This window comes from Phoenix dactylifera, chromosome 12 (assembly GCF_009389715.1).
Source record: "Phoenix dactylifera cultivar Barhee BC4 chromosome 12, palm_55x_up_171113_PBpolish2nd_filt_p, whole genome shotgun sequence".
In the NCBI taxonomy this organism is placed as follows: domain Eukaryota; kingdom Viridiplantae; phylum Streptophyta; class Magnoliopsida; order Arecales; family Arecaceae; genus Phoenix; species Phoenix dactylifera.
In genome coordinates this window covers 5,855,779-5,867,385 of record NC_052403.1, presented here as the reverse complement: position 1 = coordinate 5,867,385, position 11,607 = coordinate 5,855,779, and the positions used below count along the sequence as shown (strand labels likewise).

Below are 11,607 nucleotides of genomic sequence, written 5' to 3'. Positions count from 1 at the left end.
CCAAAAAAAAACCTCTTATAACCAGTTTTACACATAAGTTATTGCGAGCTATACATTAAATTTTATACATTTCATTTTTTAATAAAAATATACATCAATTATCTTTCTGTTTTCATAAATTAATGAATAATAATGAAAAAGATTTACTATGTGGAAGTTGAGATAGGGGACTATAATCATTAATATTGCTTCTTATGTAATTATAGATAATGCTGAGAAAATAAAAATAGCTTTGTAGATAATAACAAAAATTAATGTTTTTATTATATTATTTTATTTGAAAAATTATAGTGGAGAGATACCGTCTGCACGGAAAAAAATATTAACTAAGCACATACTCATTATTAGGTTTCAAAAAAATAATAAAAATATTAATAACAATAACAGCGATAATAAAAAGAATAATAATGTAGCAGGTATTAATATTTAAATTTAAAATATTAAAACAGAAGAAAAAAAATATAATGGTTACAAAAGCATTGAGGTAAATAGTGGCCATAATTTGAATCTCTCTACATGACCGTTGCTGTGGAATAACGCCGTTACTTATACCTACTTCGGCTGTTTGTGAGGTGCCGCCAAACGTGAAACGTTAGGCATGCCTTACTTGCAGAGGAAGGTAAGGTTATAATATTCTTTGGCTTTTTGAAAGGATGACGCCTTTAAAAGAGATCTAAGACCTTTAATTTGAAGAGTCCCAAAACGCGGCCAAGCAACGTTAGGGCGCAGGTCAAAATCTTAGTGCTGGAGGGCGATTTGGCCATTATTATTGGTTGAATCCAGTAAAGTATAAAATAGGGGTAGTTCTAAATACACCCTCCCTATTGCTCAGGACACCCCCCAAAAATTAAAAAAAAAATACCCAAACTAACCTTTAGTGTAATTACCATATTGCCCTTGAAATTTTCTCAGTACACCCCCCTTCCTCCTCCTCCGTTTCGTGCTCCGTTCGGCACTGGATCGCCGAACAAAATGCTTCTGTTCGGCTGAACGGTGCCGAACAGAAGGCTTCTGTTCGGCGATCCAGTGCCGAACAGAAGGCTTCTGTTCGGCAACCCTCAACCGAACAGAATCTTTCTGTTCGGCGGAGGGGAGGGGAGGAGGGGTAGGAGGGTGGGGAGGAGGCGGCGGAGGGGGGAGGGGTAGTTGGAGGAGGGGGAGGTGGAGGAGGAGGAGGAGGAGGGGGAGGTGGAGGAGAAGGGGGTGGAGGAGGAGGCAAAGAAGGGGGAGAAGGCGGAGGGGGATGCAGAGTAAGAGGGGATGGGGATGGGGGGCGGAGGTAGAGGGGTGGAGGAGTAGGAGGAGGGAGGAGGGAGGAGGAGGAGGAGGCAGAGGCGGGGCGGAGGAGGAGGGGAGAGGGATGAGGGGGAGGCAGAGGTGGGCGGGAAGAGGGGGAGGGGGAGGAGGAGGATGAGGAGGGGGGAGGAGGAGGAGGCAGAGGCGGGGCGGAGGAGGAGGGGAGAGGGATGAGGGGGAGGCAGAGGTGGGCGGGAAGAGGGGGAGGGGGAGGAGGAGGATGAGGAGGGGGGAGGAGGAGGAGGCAGAGGCGGGGCGGAGGAGGAGGGGAGAGGGATGAGGGGGAGGCAGAGGTGGGCGGGAAGAGGGGGAGGGGGAGGAGGAGGATGAGGAGGGGGGAGGAGGAGGAGGCAGAGGCGGGGCGGAGGAGGAGGGGAGAGGGATGAGGGGGAGGCAGAAGTGGGCGGGAAGAGGGGGAGGGGGAGGAGGAGGATGAGGAGGGGGGAGGAGGAGGAGGCAGAGGCGGGGGTGGGGAGGTGGGGGGTGGGGAGGGTGGGGGTAATTTAGAAATTTTTAATTTTTTAGGGGTGTCCTTAGCAAATGGGGGGGTGTAGAGAGTATTTAATTTTTTTTTAATTTTTGGGGGGTGTCCTGAGCAATAGGGGGGGTGTTTATTTAGAACTACCCATAAAATAGGTGGGTGATTACCATTTCCTCCCTAGAGATAGATATTTCAGAGATGATGAGAGATGGGCCAAGCATGTATATCGAGAGGCCAACATGGTAGCAGATTGGATAGTCTTCTATGTGACTAACCACTCTGAGGAGATCCTGTGGCTGGGTGAGAGCTGACTACTCTGTGCATTTTGGAATTTATTATCTTTTGATTACTTTGAGTGTATTCATACCCGCTATATATATTATGTCTGTTTCAAAAAAAAAAGAGTTTTTTGCATGAATATCCTTCTAAAATTCAAATTTACATGAATACTCTCTTTAAACTTATATTTATTTTTGTACCCTCATAAAACACTATTTTTGCACAAATGTTCCTAATATAACGGTTTTTCTAACACTATTAATAAAAACCACATTTATTTTAATTAAAAATAAAATAAAATTTTGAAATTATTTTTTTGTTCCCATCATGATCACTTTGTAAATATATTTTTTTTGCACATCTACCCATTAAGAGTATTTTAGTCATTTTAATTTGAAACCGTTAATTTTTTAACTGCGTTAGATAGCGTGGATACATATGTAAAAATAAGGATTAAAAAAAAGAACAAAATAGCAAAATAAGTATTTAACAAAGCAATATATGCAAATATTACTTTGTAAGGGTATTTATGTAAAATTTAATATTTAGAACAGCATTAAAAGAAGAGAAGGGAAGAAAGTGAAAAAAAAAATACTGGGGCTGATAGCGGAAACAATACGCACGCAGCACGCAGGAAGCGGTAGTCGTACCGCGAGTGATAGGATCCGGATTCTAGAAAATATATATATTTGAACTCTTCACGCGGTAATCCGGTAGCTAGGTTGCAAGTTCACAATATTCTGCCATGTTGTGATATTCTTTAGATAATCTAAAATATTTTTAGACTATTTATACTTCTCGTTTGCAAATGGTTCGGGACATTGTTTGCTTGCCATTCAACAATTATAGATTTATGGAGTTAACAAATGAAGTCAATTGATTATTTATTGTATGGTTCGTGTTATTTCTCGGTGTTTTTGCATTGATCTAATCAATTTTTTGTTTATATGATCTTGCTAAGATGCCTTTGCATGTGGTGGTTTTATGAGCAAGTTATAATCTTATCAAATGAATTAGAAAATTCTAATAAATTTTAGTTGAATTTCGGAACTAATGGCTCTGCCATTATTGAAAGGAGATTGACTAATCTCAAGATGGGCCATGTATAACTCCGCCAATGTCGGCATAAGCTAATTATTTTAATGAAAACTTGGACTTGCAACGATCCTATGATTAAAGTAAAATTAGGTTATGAAATCAGGAGAAGATGTTGCAGAGAAGTTTGGTTTTAGGTCAAATGTCTTGATCCACGACCGAAGCAAGTAATATCAGAGCATCACTAACCCAATATCAGGACCTCATGCCACATTTAGACTATGCATAATAATCACAAACTAGATCATGCTCATCCGATTCGAGAAAGATCGAACGGCAGATTCAAAATACAACATCACGACGCACCCTTGCATCGGTCACCAAAAAAATAGAAAACCCAACACACTTGCATGCAGACATAACATCGCACGACGATCCGGTATAATAACAGTTTAATCATGATAATTTATTTAATAAATTAAACCTTGCATGACATATCAACCTAGCCACCCTACTTATCATCGAAGAGTGATTACAGAGCGGCGGCGGAAGGAATTATTCTCCAAATATTCTCTTACATTTGAAAATTATGTGGGAAGCTCTACGATGATATCAGCCTACTCATCAGCCAACATATTTTTGATTGTCATGATCACATCGAGTGGACTTGCACTTCATATATCTGTATTTACCCAACCATGGCCCTGTCTATTGAAAGCCACTTAAATTTTAAATTTTTGAGCTGTTCCAATTGTCCTAGAATGTGTATCAAATGATAAAATTGTCTCAATGGAGCAAGCCTGCATCCTGTTTATGATTGTGATCCTCTTCCTTTAATTGATGAACCCACTCTTTATGCAGCCACATCCAACAATATAAGGAGACAAGGGAACAAGCATGACCAGGACGCAGATGCATTACTTCATGTAAAAAAATTGGAGCAATGGAGCTCAGATCAGGAGGGAGTGGTTGGAATCATCACTTTGTCTGCAAGCCTGAAAGAGGGCTGCTTAGAAAAGAATGCAGAGGTAGCAATCTCAAAAATAGACAAGCAGTCATGGTAGATAGGTCCTCCAACCTCAAAAAATAGATGACATAGGAAATGAGACAACATAAAATAAAATCAAGAAGGAAACCTAGTTATAGTAGAAAACTTGAAGCAAGCCTACTTGTCAAACTGAAATGTCCCATGCAAAAGAATGGAAGAACATACTCGCCCTTGCAAGTGCAGAGTGACAAATCCTTGCAGCGTTCGCAATGAAATAATTCATTATGTTGTTAGGCTTCCTCTTCTTTCTACAATTTGAAGGCGCAAGCCACATCATTCAGTGGTCATGTTTTTATAACAATTCTGATGTTACTACAGAAAGTCATGCACACAAACTGAAAATCTTATAAACAGAACCTCATAGTCCATGCTTAAGTGGAAAATCATACTTATTAGATTTTCTAGCTGATAAACAGAGTTAGCCATTTCATTTGCTGAAATCTTTACGTATTTATCACTGCAGACCTTCAAATCTCCAAAAGCCTTTAGGCGTCCAAGTCTCTAGTACTATCAGAGTTTATATTATGATATGCAGATATGCTTTCTTTTTGTTTTGATAAAATAGGTAATTCATGCATTACGTGTACGAATGCATCCAATAAAATCAGAAAAATGAATATCGCGGAGCTCTCGATGTAGCTCCCCATCCCTAGCCCACAAGGTGCTACCGGCATGGTAGGCCACATAGGCGGCCACCTAATCCGCAACCTCGTTAGCTTCTCTAAATATATGCTTGGCCTGGACGGCCCCTCCATCCCTCATCATCATCCAAATGTCTCGAAACAATGGATGGCCGCAGTCGGCAACCCTTTTCTCTCTGGATCTAATTGATGACCATGGCCGAGTTACCCTCCAGGATGACTGAACTGGCTAGTAGCACTCGTTAAGCATGTCAAAAGCCCACCCATGCAGCTCTTAGCTCCGCACCGGGGACCGTGATGTCGAATAATTGATAGTCGCCCGCTGCCACCAACTTGGAGTTCGGGTCCCTTATGACAAAACTCACACATCCCCTCGTGCCTCCATCCAAAACAGACCCATCGAAGATGACCTTGAGGAAGCTTGGGTGGGGGCTCCTAGGGGAAAAACACCATGTGGGGTGCTGCCTAGCCAGAATGGGAACCCCAGATACCCCGGATATACTTTGGTCTCTAGTGCTAGTACAAGATGAGATATATTTGCAATAGATGACAAGTTAGCAAATTAACATGTGACCGTGCACACCACCAATCACAACTGCTCGTTCATGTAGGCCACATTCATCGAGTGTGTGTCTTGATGCATCGCTATAGGAATGAGCGGTTGCGATTGGTGATGTGTGCGGCCATATAGTACATGCAATGTAGGGCAAAATTTCTTGCCATGAGGTCCCAATCGGCCAACCCAAAGTGTGTTAGCCCACGTGATCATAGACCTGTTCATGGGCCACACCAAGTTTGCCTTTGGGCGTTCGGGCCTACGTTCCAGGTCCGAGGCTTTAGTATCAAACCCAACCCGGCCTGCTTATTACATGGGCCTAGTTTTTAGGTGCATCCTGGTCGGTCGGGCCCTTCTCGACCCACAGATGGCCATATTCTTTTTCAATATTTCACAGTTCACACTGTAGGTGTTTTGCTGGTTGCCATGGTAGAAGGTCCATTGGTGCAGTATGTTCTTTTTTTTCTTTTTTGAAAAGCATTTGACCGGAATATTCATCAGCATGCGAAGATAAGTTTAATTCTACTTCTCATATGTTAAAAACTGCCTAATTAACTAGAGAGAGAGAAGTGCCTGACCAAAAAACTGCAAGTTTTGATGAGAAGAAAGCATCCTTCCTTTCATGCACTTGCAAATGGTTGTAACACAACTCTTACTAGCATTACAGCAGCTCTCCCCGTGCTTTCGCTGTCTCGGTCCTCAAACGTAGTAATTAGTATCAATAATGCTTCACTAACTCCAAATCAATCAGCTGGTGTGTTGTATTCTCATTGCTCTCCTTGTATTTGCATTGTGAATTGTGACGCATGATGAAGCAGCGTGAACGGTGGAAGATAGTTTAACGACTTTTTTGAGTGATTTTTCTGAGTTACCATTGCATTGTTCAATTAGTATTTAATCACGTTTAATCTCGAACACAATTAATCAAATTCTACCTCAGTTAGAAATATTTGATCGATGGTAGTACAGAAAACCGGTCCCAAACTCGGCTTGTCTCGGTTGGCAGCTTATTGTTTCAGGCTCTGCCCTCTTAAAATCAGGCCTCATTGGTTCCCCTACAACAATGAAAGGTGGCAATAAGTAGGTCCCCAGACTGAGTCCTGTGAGAGGACTGATTGCCATGGTATTCTACTGACCAAATATAGCCCTATATATTCTAATTTTGATGTTTGTGGTCGACAAAGGGAGAAGAGAAAAAGAACTATTACAGACAAAAATTGGTGCAGAACTTCCAAATTAAACAATTAATTGTATTTGATTAAAGCCTTCAATGAGTAGCATAACAATCGATATCTTATAATAATCTTGATTTGTTCGTTTTCATGCGATTTATATACATGTTAAAATGTGCATGATATTGATTAATTATATATGCAATACATATCAAGTAATGTTTCATTTCTTTCCTTCAAATCATAGTTAGGATGAGTCCACTATCAAGTGAGTTTGCTTAATTGTGACATGATCTGGTCACTAACTTCAATATTCATTATTTAGGCATCTTAAAGTACATGGCTTGAGATTCAATAACTTCATATTAAAGTTTTGAGCATAAACCAATCAAACCCTTTATCATATTGTTAGAAATAAATGAATAAAAAAATTGACGGGATATTTGTCACGCCCCGAACCCAACTTCCGGGTCCGGCACGCGACCGGCCGCATGAGCCCTAGAGCAGTGCCCTAAAGATCATACAAGGCCTATGTTTAACAAAATTCCAATAAATCCACGATTAATTTAATAATTCAAATAGACAAGTCCGACATATCCAAATAAACAAATTAGTTCAATTACAAGATCTTCAAATGTTCATCGACATCAAAGAAGGACAAACAAACTAACTAGCTAATGACTCTGATACCTGCACTCTGCGCCCATCCCATCCAAATCTAAGCATCCTGCAACTCTGATAAAAAGAAAGAAGAAAAGGGGATGAGCTTTACAGCCCAGTAAGAATCCCTACACATCCACACCAACACAATAATAATAAAAATCTGAAAACCACGACAAGTCAAAGCACATATCATGAAGTCATAACCGGCTATCAAAGCTCAAATAATCGATACAAGTATGTACATCAAACATCAATAAAAGTCCAGCCACACAAGAAATATATAGCATATGATAGCTCATAAACATGTATTATAGTTTCAATGTCTTCTCTTCAACTTGATCCGGTTTAATTATCTTTCCGACTTTGGGTCAAATCTCGGTCACATTTCTCAGCCTGTGGTGGGGCAACCAAATTATCACATTTTCAGCCTGTGGCGGGGCCTGCACATTATAGTTCCACATTTCTAGCCTGTGATGGGGCCTGCCAAAGTATCACATTTTCAGCCTGTGGCGGGGCCTGCACATTATAGTTCCACATTTCTAGCCTGTGAGGGGGCCTACCAAAATATCACATTTTCAGCCTGTGGCGGGGCCTGCACATTATAGTTCCACATTTCTAGCCTGTGAGGGGGCCTACCAAAATACCACATTTTCAGCCTGTGACGGGGCCTGCCATAATAACAAGATAAACCCAAAGTTCCTTTTCATACAATCCAGTTTACATCTACACATCAATTTTCTTTTATTTATTTCCGGCTATAAACTAACCACAGCCACGTTTCCAGCCCGTGACGGGGCAACCAATATCATATGGTTAGTTTAGAGCACCACATCCATCAGTCAAATTTTGCAGGTGTAGGTTATGCGCATGCATGCATCTATCATTATACCAATCACAAGCAAAGACGATCAAAATACAATTTAAATATAAAAACCATTTTGTTTTGCCTGGATCATAGCATATCAAACATATATATATATATATAGTGCAAAATATTTATATCATGTAGGATTGGCGTACAAGGATTCTTACACTTTGTTGAAAACTCAGACAAACTAATCACCGTCCTCACGGCGATCTATGAACCGGAATGCGCAGGACTCCGCTCAGCGTCCTCTCGTCCAATAGATTGTCCCCCTACAGAATCAAGACAATATTAAAAATTATCCAGAGTATCTGACAATCCAAAACCCTCCATTGACCTACGACTATCCAGCAATTCTTACAAACCATGGTCTCCTCGTATCAAACTAGAGAGAGAAAACTCCAATCTAGAGAGAGAAACTGGAGAGAGAAATAATCCAAGTAGAGAGAGGAACTAATAAACAAGAGAGAGAACCTAGGAGAGAGAAGAGAGGAGAGAGAAAACTCTTCCTCCTTCTCAAAATAGGGGGAACCGATCCATCTCCCTCTCTTCTTGGATCAGGGTGGCACAGCCACCAAGGTGCCCATCCTCGGCGACGACGGCCGGCCAGTGACGGCCATCAACTGCGGCACCACCGGCGACAGTGGTCGGCCGGCGGCCAACCAACGAGGGGAAGGAAAGGAGATGGGATCACGAGGAAGGAGATCTCGGTCCACCTCTTCCCATCCCCTCTAAAACCCTAGAAATCCCTCTCAACCAACCCACAGTCCCGATTCAACCCCCAAGACCATAGATCCGGCCAACCCGGTGGCCGGCGGCGGCGAAATCCGAAAGAGAGGGGCCGAAACAGGGGTACCCTGTTTCGGATCCCTCTCCGACGGCTTCACCGGCCAAAAACCCCTCCAACGCCCCCAAAATCCAGAACATGAAGCATAAGGAAGGGAGCCCCACTTACCTCGGTCCGACGGCGTGCTCCGGCGACCTTTCCGGCGAGGAATCGGCGGAGAAATTGTGAGCAACTTGCGGAGGGTCTTCACCGAAGGAAAGAGGAAGGCTTCCCCCCCCCCCCCCCCGCGGCCGGCCGGATCTCGAACCTCTCCGGCGCTCGGTCTCCTCCGGCGAGTCGCCTCTCCAACAACGCCGCCGCCGCCTCCCCCTTTGCACCCTCCCTTCATCCACCACGATCGTGCCTAAGGCACGATCGTAATAAGGGGATGGGCCCGGTCTTTTCGGGCCGGCCCGTCCCCCTTTCCTTTTTTTTTTTGTTTTTTTTTCAGGGGTATTACATTCTCTCCCCCTAAAAAAAATTTCGTCCTCGAAATTAACTTACTTGAAGCCTCAAACTTTAAAAAAAATATGCATCCGTTATATCATCCCCGAGATTTCAAATAGTCTCCCTCTCGGAGTACCTACTCACAAGATTTTGACATACAAAAATTACAGCATCTCAAAACTTAATCCTTTCTATTTACCACACATAGTAGGTTATTTTGATCTCCTTCTATTATTAGCATAACTCTTTTAACAACTCTGAGCTGTACGAAGTCGTTCTCTGATCACTTACACATTATCTATGGTCTATTGCACTATCTCTGGGCCTAATAATTTTCTCTCGCCCACATCATCCTAATAAATAGGGGATCCATGTTAAAACATTCCAAGTCTAAGACCAACCAAGGACTCATCAACCATTAACGCTAATTTTAAGATGCCCAAGATTCTCCCAAAAGTTATCGACAATAGAAGAACCCACCGGTGAAAATTACATAGCTACCTCTAGATCATCCATAGAATCAACAACATTCTCCTCTACTAGAAACTAACTCAAGTGTTCCATCATAATACCTTTTAGATCAAATATTAATGTCCTTAACCAGTTTCAAAATAACTCAAACCACCACACTTCCGCTGCGCACTCTGATTTAATCCATTAAATACTCTAAAGCCTCTAAATAATTTATGACCGAAATATCACTTTGCATTAGGAGTAAGAAAAATCCAAATTTTAGAACTTTAATTGAGCAGAACCTCCAGATCTCTCTATCCTCAATTTATGTAGAGTATACTAACCATTACTAACACTCAAGCCATTAATCAAGTTTAAGGTCACGACATGATCTTCACAACCGTTTTAGAATTCAAAATATCTAGGTTTAATTTAAAATAAGTTAACCTTGGATTTCCTCAGCAATTCGATTAGACAATCTACGTTGATCTTCTTTCCAAAAAGATTTACTTCAAATTCAATGGGTTAGAAGTCATTGAGCCAATACACTATGATTAGAAATTAACTCTATCGATCTCCAGATCTTTCTTCACCAAGATTCTTAACATCCATCAAAAATGCTATATATGATAATTTATGTAAGCATCTCATGACCGAAGTCTCTACTCAATATGACATTTATTAGTGGCTTCATCAACAATGACAAAAGATCCTGCTCAAATCTTAAACCTAGGCTTGAGTTTTAAATTTAACACATCAAATAATCTTCTACAATTATAAGTAAAATCCAGTAGCCCAATCCAAATAGGAGAATTCAAATAATTAGAATTCCCCCGTCAATATGCATACTCTATGGCCTCAAAATAATCAAATACATTAATAGGAAATAGACCTATTTGCAATAGCCAACATGCCAATACCAGATATAATCCACATACATATTCAACTTCGAAGAACATTCCTTTCAATATTATGAAATCTTCTTAGCTCACTCCAATACTATGGAAGATCTACGTACAAACCCTACTCTAATAATTAGCAGCAAAACCAAAAGTACGATCACATCAAAACCCATATCAAGTTTGAACTTTCAGGTCATTTAAATAATATCCGAATATGGTATAACTGATATGCCATTGTGGACCTTCCTACACTTATCTTAGGTCAAACCTCTCTTATCATGATCAAAGATAATTTATACTTTCCTTCCACACTCATCGAAAACCAAAACCCGATGCATATATTTTATCACAATGCCCAGTGATCTTACACCTTAAGCACTGAATTTAATTGTCATGTTCCAAGTGATCATAACCTTAAGCTATAATATATTTCAGTCACAGTCCCTAGTGATCTTAAACATATGCTCAGATTCCAATTTATCACTATCCCCAATGATCTTAAACCTTAAACTCTAATGCCACTAAGGCCACAATCCCTAGTGGTCTTAAACCTTAAATTACATTATCATTCCTGTTACAATCTCAGGTGATTATAAACTAAGGCTCTGATAGTTTTCCGATCATAATTCCCCACTCACACTCACCTGAACCTAAACCCTAGGATACCTTAACCTTAAGCTCTGATACCACTCTGTCACGCCCCGAACCCAACTTCCGGGTCCGGCACGCGACCGGCCGCATGAGCCCTAGAGCAGTGCCCTAAAGATCATGCAAGGCCTATGTTTAACAAAATTCCAATAAATCCACGATTAATTTAATAATTCAAATAGACAAGTCCGACATATCCAAATAAACAAATTAGTTCAATTACAAGATCTTCAAATGTTCATCGACATCAAAGAAGGACAAACAAACTAACTAGCTAATGACTCTGATACCTGCA

The 11,607-nt window shown here is 41.1% G+C and overlaps 1 long non-coding RNA gene across 1 annotated transcript; it reads right to left on the bottom strand.

The window, feature by feature from the left end:
• Positions 1–7,203: 7,203 nt before the first annotated feature.
• On the bottom strand, positions 7,204–9,096 carry LOC120112727. The gene is made up of 3 exons (XR_005514375.1): positions 8,992–9,096; positions 8,204–8,308; positions 7,204–7,243 (listed from the first exon to the last, which is right to left on the bottom strand). It is a non-coding gene; the product is annotated as an uncharacterized LOC120112727 (long non-coding RNA).
• Between the last annotated feature and the right edge of the window lie 2,511 nt (positions 9,097–11,607).